Here is a 17,255-nt window from a genome sequence, read left to right as displayed (position 1 = left end):
TATGCCTAAGCTATTGGTCAAGCAGTGTTGTAATTAAGACAGCTTCTATGTGAGTTTTCGGGTCTGGGTGGCCAGGAAATGAAGGAGCAGTCTCTGCCTACAGGACCCCATGTAGCAATCAGTGGTCTCAGATTTGCTATGTGGTCAAGGATAGCTTTGAACTTGTGACCCTCCTCACCTCCACTTCCAGTGTAGGGCTTTTGCCACCACACCCAGTTTAGACCATTCTAGGGACTGAACCCGGGGCTCTGAACATGGTAAATGAGCTCTCTTCTAGTTGAACAACATCCAGAGCACCCAGAAAGCACAGCGCTTGGCAGAGAGCATGCTCAGTGGATGGAAGTTGGTCTCTTCACCAGCCTCAGCACCTCGCCTTACGCTCACATCTACAACCAGCGACTCTGTCAGATTCTGGTTTGATAAAGCTGTCAGGCTGGATGGGGCCAACTGGGCTTTGGTGGCTTGGGTGGATAGATGTAAGGAGGGGTAGATGGAGAAAGAACATTATGAACTTGGGTTTGAATTTCAACTTGGCTTCTGACTGGTTAAATGACCGCAGGGACTTGCCTCAGTGAATTGCTCAACAAAATGGGCATAACAGTTCTTAGGCTTCGGAGGATGGAAAAGGGTCACAGGCATTCAGACAGTTTCAGGCATGCCTATGCTTGGTTACAATTGGTTCCTATACCCAGTGGGAACAGGGCAAACTCAAAGGAGTGTCAAAGGAAAATTTTAATCTGCCTTTACAATGTAAAACACCTGGCTAGAAGTGGCTGGTTCTAGGAATTCAGCTAATCCAAACAGCCTGGCTAAATCACAGCTCAGCTGATCTGGCCACAGTGTCATTTAGCTCAGCAGAAAAACCCACAGCGGTGTAACTGAGCCAAGTGAAGCCTGTGAGAAAATACAGGCCTCTGTGCTAATCAAGGCCTCACTGTTAGCGGTCCGTTGCTGAGACGGTAGGGACGCAACCGACTGGCTGTTGTCTGTCTCCTACCTCAGCAGAGTCCACACGGTTTTTCTGGCACGCTTCCTCCGTCACCTTAACTGGCAACCAAGAATCGTGACGGCAGCATTCCTTCAGGATGATGATCCTTCCGTGCCTTTGGTTTTGGCATCGCCGCTGCCAGTCCGTTCTTACGGCTTGGGTGGCATCTGCTCTGGCTTGGTCAGCCTGGCTGAGCAAGAGAGGGGCCTACAGAGAGAGTCTGCAGGGGAAGCCCTGGCTGTGGCATGGTCTGGGGGTCGGGGCAGACTGTGTTAATGCTCTGAAGGGTCAGGGAGGGTGCTACCATAGCATGAGGGTAGCAAACAGCTGAAACCACCGGAATGTCTCTGCACAGGGATGAGACTCAAACACAGCGTATCCTAACTCTCTTCCCAGAGGAACGAGGATCCTGTAGGGGAAACAGGATGCGTCAAAACTCATGTCCCGACGTCTGTGTACAAACAAAGCTGGCTTGTGGGTGCTGTCTTTTACAGGGACTATGTTAAGGACCTCCAACTGATGTGCTAGCTAGTTTGAATCACCACGCAACAACCTGCAGCACGTGGTTGATATTTCCCTGGAGAACGAAAGACATTTAGCGAGAAGGAGAGAAGGTTAAAAACCTCACCCTACACATCCCCTCCGTGCTTCTGTCTCATTTGTTTGAAAATGTATGTGAATTAGCCGAACTTCTTTGCCGGTGTCTGTTCAATTACTGAATTTAATTGGTGTTGTCTGACAGCTTTCTCAAAAGAAAACAGCTTCGCTGAAACCTCAGGGCCCACACGCAACCCGCACTGGAGAGCAAGCAGAAACAAGGCACTACGAAATACCAAGAAAAACCTTTTTTTTTTTTTCACAAAATGTACATTTCCAAGGCCTTTAGTGACATGGACAGGCTTAACGGAAGCCGCACCTGAGAGGAGAGGCAGTGAATGGCAAACAGAACAAACAACCCATGTTCCGAGGGTTTGGTTGCAAACAGAAACAATGTATCAGAGATGGTTGGATTAAAATGCCCTTTTATAGACAATAAATGGTATAAATCCCAGAGGGCCGGAGAGTGCCTATTAATTGTTATTCTTTATAAAACATTGAAAGCGCAGAGGGAGCTTCAGGGCCATGTCCAGATTGTGAAGGAGTGGGCCTGGAGTTCTCTTCTCCGCTTGTTTACGCAATGCCTTCCCCAGGCAGGAAAGCTAATCGGCCTCCCAGCTCCCCCTCCCCCCCCCCAGGCAGATCCAACAATGCACAGGGCTTCAAAAATAACGTCTGAAATCAGGTAACCTTTATAGGCTAATTTTGGTACAGAGCAAGAATTAAGTAGTCCTTGATTCTGTCAAGGTAACATAACATTGTCATTAAACAGAAAGGACAGAGACAATAGCAGGGGTGGGGATTGCCCTTCATCCCACTGAAGTCGGTGGAGTTCTGTCTGTCAGGTGGCGCTGGTAATTATTACTGTTTATGAAATATTGACAGTACCCAGGGAACTGGAGGGCCACGTACACTGTAGCTCACGCTACTGCAAGTCGCCCTCGATAGGCTCCACTTGTAATGCGCTAACTGTCAGGGAAGTAAGTTCAAAGACCTTGCTAAATTGGATAAACTCTCAGGACAAAAGATTAAATGCCAAACTGGCACAGTTACATAGATAAATTGAATACTTCAGTGTATATTAAATAACTCGAAACCACAAAGACTTGGTGCCTTTCTCAAAGGACTCCGAGCCCATATGATCTAGAAACTTCTAAACTGTCCAGGGACATTAACTCTTATCTCAACATTTTAAAATACGGTCTGTAATTTTATTTTATGTGTATGAGTGTTCTCCCTGTATGTAGATCTGTGTACTGCATGCATGCCTGGTGGGTGCCTGGAGGTGAGAAGTGGCGTGGATTCCCTAGAACCGGAGCTATGGATGTTTGTGAACTGCCTTATGGCTGCAGGGAGCCTAACCTGAGTACTGTGTAATAGCAGCAAGTGCTCTTAGCCCCTGAGCATCATTCCAGCCCCCTTAATTCCTACCTATTATAAATTGTTCAGGAAATCATAAAGAGGGGGAAATCCACACGTACATCTTGTATGCAATAAACATGGTTTTATCTATTTTAAAAATAACATGTTAACACGATAGGTCAGTTTTTCTTAGCAGCAGATTATACATTCAAGATCCATAAATAAAATATTAGGGTGATAAACTCTAATTCCCCTGGAATAGATAAGGCTAGCACAACAGAGACTCCTGAGCACACCAGTGCATTAACTAGCTAAAGGAAAGAAAAAAAAGGAACGATTTTTATCAACTAAAACCAAAAAACATACTAGTTTCAACTAAAAGCATATTCAACACGCTTAGGAAGATAGAGATATGAATTAGGTTCTTTTACTTAATAAAGTTTATTTCCACTAAGTAGGTGTTTGTGCTTAGTCCTTTAGTATAGCTCCCTTTAAGGGAAAATGCACACTCCCTGCTGCCGCAAGAGGTCTGGACTGAAGCTGACTAGAAGACTAATCAGATTAAAGGTTAGCGGGGCATGCTTTCCGCTCACCTCTTCTTCCAGCCTCTCTGCAAGCTTCCACTGTTTGTCCAGTGTCTTGTGACATGTGGAACTGTCCTCTGGAGAGAGGACACTTGTTACCTGATTTTCTCTCGACTTCACCACAGGCTTGTTTGGGGCAGTGGGTGTGTGCCAGTTCTGAGCAAAAGCCTCAGCAGCCATGGTGAGGATTTGTAGGCTCCCGGGATTTTCTCTGCGGTGAGACTGATGTGTTCTTGACTGGGGCTGTTCCTTCAGGTTATATACCAGGGTAAGGGACAACCCAGGAACCTGCAATGTTGTCTATTCATCATGTCACATGGACAAAAGACAGATACACCTTATTGAGCATCACTGAGTGCACAGAACTGTGTCTCATAGCAGTGTAAGTCAGAGGAGCAACCTACTTCAGAAAGAAGGAAGTATCTCACTTGTATATTTGATCACCCATCCAGCAAGCCTAATTCCATGTATTAGAAACAGCAATAAACTAAGTAAAATTATAACATATGAGGTCAGTGCTTTTTTGGTCTACAGGTACCATTTTTTTTTCATTTTACATACCAACCCCAGTTCTGTCTCCTTCCCCTTCTTCCGCCCCACCTCCTGTATAACACTTCCCATCCACTCCTCGGAGAGGGAGAGGTCAAAAGCACTAGCCAGTCAGAAAGAAGATAATGATCATTATTCCTATTAGCGTGAATTCTACTAAGTATACAGAAATTCGTTGTATTACTAAAATAGCAAAAAAATACAGTGAATGGAAAAAGTCTTTATAATAATATTTTTAGATGGGATAATAATATATTGGAAAGAGAAATTATCCCACAGGGAAGTTCAGTGATTAAAAAGATGACAATCTCATACAATTTTGAAAACACATTACACAATCATGCCTGTTTTCTTCTCTTTTTCTCCCTTCTCCCTCTCTCCTGCTCCGTGATGATTGACTAAGGTGGAGTGGAATCCAAAGAGGTACAGAGAGTTACCCTGCAGCCCAAACCAATACCCAGAGGTGATAGCAATGGACATTTTGTGTCTATATGCAAAATAGATGACAATAGATATTATTATGATAGATAGATCTGTATGATGGTAATAATGGTTGTCAGTTCTAGATCACTTTCTGTGGGCTGGGTGATAGTCAAAATACCTAACATCAAGTCTCAGGCTCAGGAAGTGGACTGCAGTGAGGAGAGAAGACAGGGGGACAGTGGGGACACTGCCTTCCAAATGGGAGCAACCATTGGGTATAGGATTAATACTAAAATATATAAATAACTAAAAGATCGAACACCCCAGAAAATCCAGTCAATAAATGGACAAATGCACTAGACAGTTCTCAAAAGGAGAAATACAATTATCCAGTAAATACATTTAAAATGTTCAACATCTTTAACTATCAGGGAAATTCAAATTAAAACCATATTGAAATTCCATCTTATCCCACTATGGCAATACATGCAGAAGGTTCTAAAACACTAAGAATAGAGCCAGTGTATGAGTAACCCTTACTATTTTCATACACACACACACACACACACACACACACACACACATATGAAGCTGGAGACATGTCAAGTGAAATAAGCCAGATTCAAAGTAGAAAAAGTATACCTTTCTTCCATATGGAGAATTATGATTAAATATACACATGCAAGTACTCATACACACTTGCAAACACATACCCATACATAACATACTCAGACATATTCAAACACACACATGCACACACATACTCATAATACATATACACACACTTATACATACTCTCATAATACACACTCACCCCCCACACACACCTGTCTTTTTTGCTTTTTTTGAGACAGGGTTTCTCTGTGTGTCGCTGGCTGTCCTAGAACTCACTTTGTAGACCAGGCTAGACGCAAACTCAAAGAGTGCCTCTGGGACTAAAGGCATGCGCCACCACTGCCTGGCCACACTCCTGTCTTTAAAGCAGAATGTGGGAAGGAGAGGATGAGTAGGTGGGGAGAGACAGACAAGAGAGGAAGTGTGGGGGTGAATAAAGTACTAAGATAGACATGTAAGAAAATGTCACCATGTAACCTATTATTTTTTATGACAATTAAATAAATAAAACAAAAAATGAAAACGACACTTAAGATGAAGCAATCTGCCCAAGGGAATCCAACCAGGCAGAGAATGGATTTGAATCCACGTTACTCTGACGCTGGTGTTGATAACATCCCTAGGTTTCTTTTATCCAGACTTAAAGCTGTGTGAAGATTAGAGCTCACTTCTCCTACTCCAACTGTATGATCATACCACACCACTGCTTCATAGTGGGTTATTTTTCCTTTAGCCGTATAACAGATCTCTTCATGTTAGTCAACATACATCCCCAGTCTCATTGTAGCTTCATTTTAGTTCAGTCCAAACGACAGAAAACTGTCCTGGGGAGATGGGGAGTCATTTCTGTCTCTCAAAGAGACTGTGCAGAAAAGACTCTGCCTTCCTCAGACTCGAGATCATTGAAGATGGGTTGTTAATAACTGATGAGCTGAGGTACCACTTGCTCTTGCAGTAGGCTTGAACACTGTTTCTGCAATGGATGAATGTGAGGAATTTGCTTGTGTTAGACAGTGTCAACGGATTGTAACAAGGGCAAATGCCATGCAAATTTGTATTAAAGGGCGCTGTCTTTTATTTGTTTGTTTGTTTTGTTTATTTAATGCTGAAGGGAGATGATCAATTACATGCATGAATTATTCTTTGCACTTTAAAACCAGCATTGTCCTCCAAGACAGTGTGCTTCACAAGTACAGGCTTTCCTTGGGTAAACGACAAGATGTCCAAATGATTCAAGCATGTGAGATGGGGCATGCTTAGCCAGCTCATGCTGGTTATTCAGTAATGAACATGACCTTGGCACAGAGTCCTTTCATGCCCCCACCCAGAGCTAGCCAGTGAGGTAGACAGGCCGAGGGACGTATTGCGTGGATTGAGGTCTAGTGGGGTGGTAAGCCACACATGTGTTAAATATTCTACACGGCTCACTGACCTGAGTTGTATAGAATTGGAAGGTTACAAGTTGAGAGTCAAATTTTCTTGGGCTCTTTTTAGCCCCGCACAATAGCCAGTTATTGTGCACCTCTGTGTGTGACCTAACACCCTTGTGACCGTGAAGTAAATCCTTTTGGAATGTACAAACAGCCTGGTTTGCACCAACCCGAAGGCTAAGAGTGTCATTGGATAGTATCTAAGACCTGTAACATTTCCCTCTTTGCCGTGCTTTGTCTAGCTGATGTTTCCACCAATGGTTTAAAAAGTACCCGTAATTATTATTTTCTTTGTTGTGTTCCTTAGACTGCTGCCTGAAACTGTGCCCAAGTGAGAACTCCTCTCTGGGATAACCTGGATCCATGTTTCCAGGACATGTCACTCAAATCTGTCTCAAGCCTAAACTATTTCTTGTTTGCTTGACAGGAGAGTCTTGACTCTGTGATAACAATCACCTCCTTGGAGATGGGGAAAATGGGACTCTGAAGGTTTAGAAGATTTACCCAGCTTCACAGTGGTGTCTTCCTGAGAGCACCAAGTCTGGGGCTCGTACGGTGACCATATGTTCCCTTGAAACTTGGAGAGGACCAGTAATACGTTGTTAACAGTACAGACAGGGGTACAGTCTGGGGAGCTATTAGAAGTGACTTCTGCATTTGCCTAGATGGCCTTGCTCTGTGGTGCACAAGTTGATTGCAAAGTAATGTTTTAACTAGTAGAATGTAGTCCAGAGGTCAATAATTCACGACACCTAATCCGGGGATTTTAGAGACAAAGGCAAGGTGTGTGTATTGTTTCCAAGGACATGGGTGGAGTTTACCTTCGAGTCCTTTGTGGTTTTAGGCAGGTACTTCCCCAAACGCTAGTGCCTCTTTTTATGGCGGGAGTGCTTCTGTCTATTATCATTCTGTGTTACTTTATTTCTCTAGCCAATCAAACAGAGATGTAGCTGGGTGGCGCTAAGCCTTTTCTAGTTTTTTTTTTAAACTGTCATACTTCCATTCTGACCAGCAGCAGTATTGTATGATGACTATCAAAGAATCGAGCTCTGTCTTTTGATGCTTAAAATAATGAAAATTAGACATCTTCTCTTTGTTGGTTGCTGCTTGGTATCCCTGTATCTCCGCGTCTGGCTTGTTTCTTTTAGTTTATTCATTATTTTTTATTTTTTTAAAAAAAATATTTTACAGTTTTATTTATTTTTTGGTGTGTATGTGTGTGTGTGTGTTTGTGCATGTGTGCATGCATGTGTCCACTTGTGCCATGGTGGGTGGGGGTCAGAGGACTGCTTGCAGAAGCTAATTCTCTCTACCGGTAGGTCTAGAGAACTGAACTGAGGTCATCAGGCTTGGTGGCAAAGTACCTTTGCCTGCTTAGCCATCCTGTTAGTTCTTGGTTTTTTCTCATCTTGGCTCTTAGTTTCTTTCTCTTTTTCCTAAATCATGCATTGGGGTCCATGATTTGAATATCATTACTGTCTTCATGACCTTTGCAAAATTCTAAGCCCTTTTGCTCTTCAGAGATTTCCACTGTCATTTTCTCTGACCTTTCTCTAACACTAATGAAATGATGGTTAGACTTTATCAGCATTTTGTCATCCGGGACCTGACCCAGCCCAGCATTTCTTTCCATAGTGTCTACACGTACATCCTTCTCCTCCTTCTCTACTGCTCCTCCTCCTTATCAATGAGGTCTTACCTATGAACTCTGAGCACTGTGACTTTGCAAGGAGTCTCCTCTGGGACTTCCTGCTTAGAGTTCAGAATTTTCGTAGTGTCCGTGAGAAGAAAGCACTCCTAAGCCCCGGAGTCTCAGTCAGTAGGGATCGTCCAGTAATCCCCTCATAAACACCACCCTAACAAACTCAACCCTCTGGAGTTGTATTTTTAGCCCCTAAGGAATTCCTTTACATTTCTGCCAGCTCGACACACACACATGTGTGTGTCCAGCATCTTTAGGTGTGCTAAGCCAACAAAGTCTAAATAGCCAGTCTGCTTTGCCTCGAAACAGAAGGCTTTGTTTGGATGGCTCTCATGTGGTTTAGGGGTGTCTCTTTCAAAGCTTCACCTCGTCACGCTTTCCTCAAAAGCTTCCAGTAACTTTCCACCATCGGATGGCCCACAAAGCCTGGCAGCTCTGACTTCCTGCTGCCTCCTGACCTCAGCTTCTCAGACGTTCCTCCCTGCTCATACAAACATACTGACTTCGTGGCTGTTGGTCCATGACTGCTCAGGCCTCAGGGCCTTTGCGTTGACTCTTCACCCACAGCCTCTCTCCACAGCTATTCCTAGACATGGACTTAGCTTCATTTTGGGCATTTCCTTGACTGTCATCTCTTCTGATATGTCACTTATCCATTGCAAAGGAGTCCTCACCCTATCTCCCCATCTCACTTTCTCTTTCTGTCGAGCAGATGACATAGCCTATGTCACGTGACTGCGTACGTGCTTTCACTTCCCAGGATGTAGTCACCACAGAGGTTTGTCTGCCTGTCTGCCTCTTCTCAGCGGCACTCTGCTTGCTTCTGATAAAATGAGGTATATGAGATCTTCTCAGATGGGCTTTCCTCATTTCTTTCAATTAAAATTGAGTTATTTTTTATTTAAAAAATATTTCTTTTATTCTTATTTATGTGTGTGTGTGTGTGTGTGTGTGTGTGTGTGTGTGTATTGACAGCAGAGTCCAGAAGAGGGCATCTGGTCCTCGGGAGCTGGAATTGGAGCTGCTTGTGAGTTGCCAGATGTGGGTGCTGGGAACTGAACTCTACTTCTTTCTAGAGCAGCCAGTGCTCCTCACTGCTGAGCAGCATCTGCTGCGCCCTAGTATCTCTTTTTAAGGGACCTATTTTCTAAAGCCCTAGTCCTTGAAACTAACCCTGAAAGGATATCATGCAACACATGTGATAGCTTATGAGGGAGTTCATCCAACTCTTTTGAAATGAACAGCTCTCAAGATGCTGCTGGAAGTTGAGGCAGTTCACTTCCACCTCTCCTCTCAAAGCCCCTTTTATAGCAAGTGCTAAATATTCATTAAACAGCAAGGTCCTACACTAGGTGTTGGTGGTGAGGGGCTGCATTTCATTTCAGCCACTGTGGGTCTAGAGAGAGAGTTGTGGGGGTGACCTGGTTTCCTTTTTGAGAGGCCTTGGGGTTCTCTTTCCAGTTGGGGAGAAGGGATTGTGGAGAAAGTGGGGTCACTATGAGTTGAGGATTAATGGCACATAGTCATCCCCAGCCCTCCAACTTTCTTTGTTACACAGGAAATTAAGCTTAGAAGATAGGAAAGGAACTTTTGAGCTTCCTAGTTTCTCCTGAAATGTCAAGATGCTTCCAAGTCCAGGAAACATAGTAACTTGATAGTATATGATAAGTAATCCATATACTCCTGGGTATAATGTGTTGACGGAATTGGCTCAGTAGAAGGGCTTAAGTATATTCCTGGGGTGGAATTTCATGATTCCTCTGCTGGTTCCTTAATTCTCCCGAGTCCACGCTAACTTCAGGCCACTGCTCCCAACCACAAGCTGCCCTCCCAGCCACAGGGATGTTCCTATATTTTCACATAACTTTCACAAATCTCCCAGTGCCTGCTGATATTTGTTCTCTGCTTTGTCAACCGTTTCCTTCAAAACACACTAGGCCTTCACAGAACTTGTGTGTCAGCATCCTCGTAGGCCTTCCTTTCGCATCGTTGTGTGAGTCCGTGTCCGCCTGTCCCAGCCAGTGTGGATGTGAATTGAAGAAGCCATACATGTAGGGCGGGTTCACAATACAGAACCATACTCAGCTCCAGGCATCAGGCACCCTCTGTGGCTGAGAAGGGTTGTTCAAAACAGTGGAAGTTTTTAGCTAAGGCTAAATAACAACCCCTGGTCCTGGCTTGAGGATGAAGTATACACTAGTCACAGACCCTGGTAGAGAACTTTACCTACTTAGATAGGAAAGGATTTCAGAGGCAGAATTGTAAAGAATTGGTATTACATTACCCAAGGGGGACTTTACCCAAATTAGATACACGCTAGTTAGAAATCTGTAACACAATTGTAGCTAAATGAATATTATGGCGTCTTTCCAGCCAGTATCCAAGAAGATATGAGGCAGAGCTTGTCCACCTATTTGGAGTATTCACATCATATGCACACACATAAACAGACAGATGTGTGTAAATTTTGCAAAACCCCATTTTAATTCAATAATAATTTACTGAGCATTCACTACATGCCAGAGAACCTTCTAGAATACAAAGATGGATCAGGAATAGATTCTGCCCTTAGGGAGTTCAATACGGTTAAATGAAATACAGACATATTTTTTTATTCCTTCCTGGCAAGGGTGGATACAGTTTCCAAGACCCAGGAGGGGCTAAACCCTTCATTTATTGCTTTAGCAACCACATTGCTTTCCAAAGTTGTTATTTGGCTTGGGTTGGGCAGTTACAGTTTGGCCTTTTTCGTTCTTTCTTTCTTTCTTTCTTTCTTTCTTTCTTTCTTTCTTTCTTTCTTTCTTTCTTTCTTTTTTTTCAAATAAGCTTTCAGCTTTAAAAAAATCCAAACCCTGCAACTAATTTAAATAATTAAATTATTGCTTAAGATTTCTTCCAGTTTGGCATAGAAGATGGAAATTTTTTTTTCATTATAAGAAGCGAAAGACTGCTTAGTGCTAGATGCTTAAACTAGACCCAATCCAGCTTGGCTCCACTTATCAAATATCATAGTTAAAAAGGGGAGGTGGAGGGACAATGAGTGTTGTGTCAGTGAACCAATGACACACTTTCCTGTCCTAGAACTCCCCGCTGAAGGCAGAGCACGATCAGAGGAACACACTTAGCCGGAAGCTAATCTCTCTAATCTCTTTCTTTGTATAGAGAACCTTCATTCACAGACAATAAATGCTGACTGTGTGCCAGGCCATTTGCTAAGCACTGAGGGAATGGAACAACGACTAGGGACCTGTAGTCTCTGTCTTCCAGCAGTGTGTGTGGGAAAGAGAGAGAGAGAGAGAGAGAGAGAGAGAGAGAGAGAGAGAGAGAGAGAGAGAGAGAGACTAAAACTGAACAATATATGCAAGTAAATTTTTAGTTTGACTAAACTTTTCTTGTTTTTTGAGATAGGGTTTCTCTGTGTAGCTTTGGAGCCTGTGCTGAAACTCCCTCTAGACCAGGCTGGCCTCAAACTTACAGAGATCCGCCTGCCTCTGCCTCCTGAATATTCATCTTTATTTGAGGCACATGTGTATTTTTTTTAAACAAACCCTGCTCATGGCGTTTCATGCTAGCTATCCATTCCCTTTGGCAAAACAGAGCACATGCCGTAGACCTGGCTTCTTGTCAGAGCTGTGCCAGCTGAGTGACCTTGTACTAGTCTTGAGACCTCTGCTGCTATTGGCCCATCTGACACGGTGGCTAGAAGGCTGTCGATATGGAAAGCATTTCATAAGATGAAAAGCGCCATAAATGTATAGTGTGGCTCTAGTCTTCACTAGCGATGTCTCTGTGATTGCTAATTCTTCAGTTGGTCATCCTCTCTATGGAGAATCTGAATGCAGGTGAATGAACGCGTGGCTTCCCAGTCTGGTTACTAGCTAAGCTACCCGGAGTTCTGTGTGTGTTTTCTATGAACAGGCATGCTTTTCTTTTGTTCTTCAGCTTTCATCATGCTCTTAGAGTATTTGTGTTAATTAATTTTCACTGTCAACTCAACTGGATTTGGTATCACCTAGGAGACACATTTCTAGGCTTGTCCATGAGGGTATTTCTAGAGTGCTTTAACTGAAGTAGATCTAGCCAGAGAGAGGACAATACTGTTGCATAGGCTAAGCTCCCAGGCTGAATAAAAAGGGAAAAGTGAGTGTCAGCACAGCCTGGAGTCTCATCTGCATGCTTCTGTTACCACAAACGGACACATCTTCCCTGCCACACTGGACTGTGACTTCCGAAACTGTAAGCCAAAGGAAGCCCTTCCTCCCTTAAGCTGCCTCTTGTTGGATATTTTACAAGAGCAAGAAAAGTAATTAAGAAAAACTACAAAATGAGGTAAGAAGTGTTGGTATAGGCAGAATATTTGGGGTGCACAAAGGTCTTATTTGTCTGGTATCTGAATATGCATAGATGGCGTAGTGCCCATTGCATTGCAAGCATCCTACATGCATTATATTTAGTATCAATATGTATGTGTAGTAGGATGGCAAGCACTAATATTCCAGGCAAGCATAGCTTCATCCCAGGGATGGGACAGTGGATCCTGATCAAATCTGTCACCACTTGTCAAACAGGAAGAGGTGCCAGTTTAGAAAGTTTGGCTACTGCACACTTTTAAGCAACTATTTTTTAGAAGTTTATTTCTTTACTTTTATTTTTTTTTAAATCAACTTGGGGGGAAATCCTTGTTTCTTCTCTGTTGAACTTGTATATGGTTTTATTTGCTTATGTTAAGGTGGAAGAGCACTCAGCCATTCAAGGCTATGAAGGACTCTTAGAATATACAGGTCTGGCAAATGCAGGCCTCCTGCCTCCCCTGGGGGAGGGTGTGGCTGAAAAGCAGAGGCCTCGCGGGAGGAGCAGACACAGACCCTGAGTAATTTTCTGATGTTCCTTCTGATGGAGAAATTCCCACAAAAAAGGCAAATCTAATACTGTCTAAAACTTTCCTGACACAGTTGCAGAAGACTGCAAAGTTCAAAAACGTGCCTCACGCTTCTGACGAGTAGGATCAGCTGAGAAGTTTTACCCTGCCAAACTGGATCCCAATTGAAGGCAAATTAGAAGGCTGTCTTCTGTGTAGTCCTAGTAATACTAGAAAATGGGATAAAAGATGGAACATCCCCAGGCAGGAGATGGATTAAAGGCAGTACCATGTATCCTAATGATAAAATACCCACCAGAATGGGGATAAATGTGGTGTTTATACTTGGTGCTCTGAACAAAGATACATTTCCAGTGATTGCTTATAAAATATTGTATTTTAAGTATTTATAGTTTCATTTGACATTGAGAAAAAGGCTATGGTAAATTTTGTATACACTTCATGGAGCCTTCTCTAAAGACAAAAGTATGTCTTAAAGGCAGCTGAAGTAGGCTGGAGATTGGCAAACATGATTAAAATCCTATTAATGTCAAAATAAAAGTAAATACATTAAATTGTGAGCGCTGTATCCTTGGAGAGTGACTTACTATCTGTACAGGAAAAGCAGCAGAGGGATTTGAACTTTTAAATTTGTAAGTGTCTCTTCTATAATGTGGTGACCTCTATATTAATCTATTCATATAGATATATAGATAAGCACTTCAAAGAGGATATACAACAGTTAAAAAGCTCAAATAGTAAATTTAGAGAATTATTCATATGATAGAAAGTCCATGTAAATTAGTTCATGTTTTAGAAAATGAATTATTTTAAGCCTGACAGGTTTTGTGGGAGAACGATGCCTATACTATCCACAGCTGAGGCCGTTTACCCCAGAACTCATGAATATGTCTCCGTAAGCTAGTATTGCTCAGGAATCAGAGAAAATATGTTCCACGATTCCGTGGATTTGGCCCTGTAGGCAAGGCCAGCGGTATATACTCAAACATCAAAAGATACGGTGATTCTTAATTCATTTCTTATATTGAATTATAATATTAGCAGGCTTATGCTGTAGCCATATTTTCCTAAGCCAGCTTTTGGGCAGACATGTACCAGGAGTTGTTAGAACTCAAATCTGGCCTTGGTATGCAATCTTGACTATTTTAAGTTCTCAGCCTCCTCATGTAGTTTTTTTTTTTTAAATCAACCTTTCTCCATTCTGCAACTATTCAAGTTTTCTGGTCCATAATCAAAACCACATTTCCAGCCATATGTACCAGTCAGTAAAGGGCGATGGGGCTTTCGAGTACTGTGTCTCTTTAAGCTTGAAGGTATGTGTGTACTATGCTTCATCCTATTTATCTGGGGCAGTCCCAAATACCACGGGCTGTTTCATGGTGGGAGATAAGCGGGAAGGGGAAGGTGACGTCAGACTGCTGCTGGGCAACCGGGGTGGGTAACGTAACACTCTGTTGGTCACTGCTAATGTGTTTAAACGTTTGTTTAGTGAGCGATTTATCTCTGGCACATTAGAAACTTGTTAATGGTGTTAGGGGTAATTGCTGTTTCTGTGATTAAGATGTAAGGAACAAAGGCGCACAGATAACAAGACAGTATTTACATGATATCTGTAAGCTGCATGAATAGAATTTTCTGCCCTGAATGGCAGCCAGAGGCCCATGAATCATTCATAGTGTTTATATCACTAAATGAATTCCTTAAGCAGAATTAGCAAAGACACTGATTCATCTGAAGAATGCTAGTCTACTCTCTGTTTTCAGGGTAGCCTGAAATAAAAAAAAATACACTGTGTGTGCTGGCTAGGAACAGGGCTATTTCCCCGAAAGTCACACATGGGCATGTAGAGACACACAAACTCAGGCACATCCAGACAGCCATTCATTCATGCATGCATCGGTTCATCCACCCAGCCAATATTTACTGCAATCCAACTCTTGAGGCTCCTGTGTGTTCTCAGAGGGCTTACAAAAGCTAGGGTGGAGACGAACGTCAACAAAGAATTCCACAAGTGATTGGTTGGCTGCCAACAGAGGCAAATACTCAGAAAGAAAAGAGTACGTTCCGTGAGACTGTACCATGTAAAATAGGGGAGGAGCAGACCTACCCTGCAGGTTAGAGCGAGCTCAGGAAAGTCCAGGCTGACTTTCCTGGGATTCCAGTGTCTAAGGATTAACTAAGAACGAGCGGGTGTGTCATGACAACTGTCCAGTGCTGGTGAGCGTGCAGGTGGGGCACATGTCTGTGTGTGTGAACTGTCACACACTGGGTGGGAGGGGAAATGAAATATCAAGGATTTGAAGAGAAACATGGCAGGCACCTGGACTACAGAGAAATAAGGTCAAATGATTGCGCTTGCAACTAGGAAAAGGAAGACCAAAGTATCAGGGCCCTGGAAACCACAATAAAGAAAACACCTAAAGGGGCCATGATGAAAAACTCTAAGCATACTGTGTTTTCCACCAATCACATACATACATTAAAAGATACTTGCATGCCCCCCAAGCCTATGTCTCTGTCTCTGTTTCTGTGTGTGTGTGTGTGTGTGTGTGTGTGTGTGTGTGTGTGCATGCCACAGTGTACATCTGAAGGTTCGAGGACAGCCTCCAGGAGTGAGTTCTGTCCTTCCATCACGTGGGCTCCGTGGGTTGAACTGAAAGTTGCCTCCAGGTACGGCTGCAAATGCCCCCCCTCAGGTGGAGTTGTTAGACATGTCATGACCTCTCTCTCATCTTGCTTTTTAAGAAAGAATCTCTCACTGGCCTGGGGCTCACCAGTTAAGCCAGCTTGTCCGGTCTGTGATCCTTGGGGATCTACCTGCCTCTGGCTCTCTGGTTCTGAGTTTATAAACTCACTGCTAGTTTTCCACATGGTGTTGGGAATTGAACTCAGGTCTTCACGTTTGGGCAGTGAGCCTGTTACCAACTGCACCATTTCCAAAAAGGTTCACTCCTGTGAGGTTTTCACTACAGAGTTCCTTCACTGGGCTCTTGGTGCAGCTTACAGACATGAGTGTCCACGACCAACCTGCTAGCACTAGAGAGAAGATACAGGGTTCCCAGCTGAACCCCTGAGGTCCCAAGATGTTTCAACCCAGATGTACTTTGCTTGGGTATTTGTTGTACTTTTATAACTACAAGAATCTCACATTTGAAGAAAAGTGAGAAAACACATTAGAAGTTAGTGGGTAGCACAGTAGATAGGAGGGCTGCCAACTCATGAGGGTGCCCATGGAGCCTCCACAAAAAAATTCTAGTTTAAGAAATCCCATGCATGTTCACCCCTTTGTTTGATTCGCAGAAACTTTTGATGAGTAAGAGGTGTCCTACGTGGTGACTTCCTGCAGAATGCCTTTGGCCTGAGCAGACCACAGCGTCTCAGTTGTTTCTCAGAACTCATCCACCATCTAAAGACAAACCCACCCATGGAAAGTCAGCATGCCATAGCCAGGGGAGGATGCCCGGTGTGACTGAGACCATAACATTCATTACTCCTTGTGCTGTGATTTGATCATGTTCCCAATGGCACACATCCACGGGGTACCAGGTCAGTGAGCCAGTAGCTTACTGTGACACAGAAAGAGAGGTCTTGGATCTAGAGTACAGACTTCCCAAAATAGATAAAAGGACGCTCTGTGAACTCAGCTGAAACATTCATGTCATGGCTGTGGAAATCCTGAAGAACACTCATCACCAGGCAAACTCAAAAGGGCTCGTTTGTCAACAAATTCAGAACAAGGAAGTTGAAGGAAAAAGAAAAAGATGTGTATCACACATACATATGAATGTAGTCTTCTCTGGTGCAGCTTATGACATGACAGCAAGTCTTCAGGCACAATAAGAAGAAAGGAATTTATTTATAACTTATAAACAAGACTCTCTGCCTATCAAACAGCTAGTCTCAAGAGAATAATTGCTTTTTTGAGTATGGAGTGGAACACTTAACTTGGAAATTATTCTTTACAAATATTAATTGAATGGTCCACAAAGGTCTGTTTGACAGCAAAGCAATTAAAACTCAAGTGGGTAAGTCAGCTCGTGGTTGTGAATTTCTGTGTGCTATGCTAGAAGCAACATGTGTGTACATGGGCGTGTATGGGTGTTCATGGGTGTGTGTGTGTATAGAG

At 43.2% G+C, this 17,255-nt stretch overlaps 1 long non-coding RNA gene across 4 annotated transcripts in view; it reads left to right on the top strand.

The window, feature by feature from the left end:
- Positions 1 to 17,255, top strand: part of LOC125390577 (uncharacterized) — a 69,455-nt gene that overhangs the window by 40,318 nt on the left and 11,882 nt on the right. For all 4 annotated transcript variants that reach the window (XR_015005393.2, XR_015005392.2, XR_007228798.3 and 1 more), the window contains one exon: positions 16,430 to 17,154. This is a non-coding gene — a long non-coding RNA (uncharacterized LOC125390577). The remainder of the gene's footprint in view (positions 1 to 16,429; positions 17,155 to 17,255) is intronic.

This window comes from Myodes glareolus, chromosome 13 (genome assembly GCF_982192425.1).
Source record: "Myodes glareolus chromosome 13, mMyoGla1.1, whole genome shotgun sequence".
Lineage (NCBI taxonomy): Eukaryota > Metazoa > Chordata > Mammalia > Rodentia > Cricetidae > Myodes > Myodes glareolus.
Note: the sequence above shows the minus strand (reverse complement) of the source record. Positions and strands in the feature narration are given on the sequence as shown.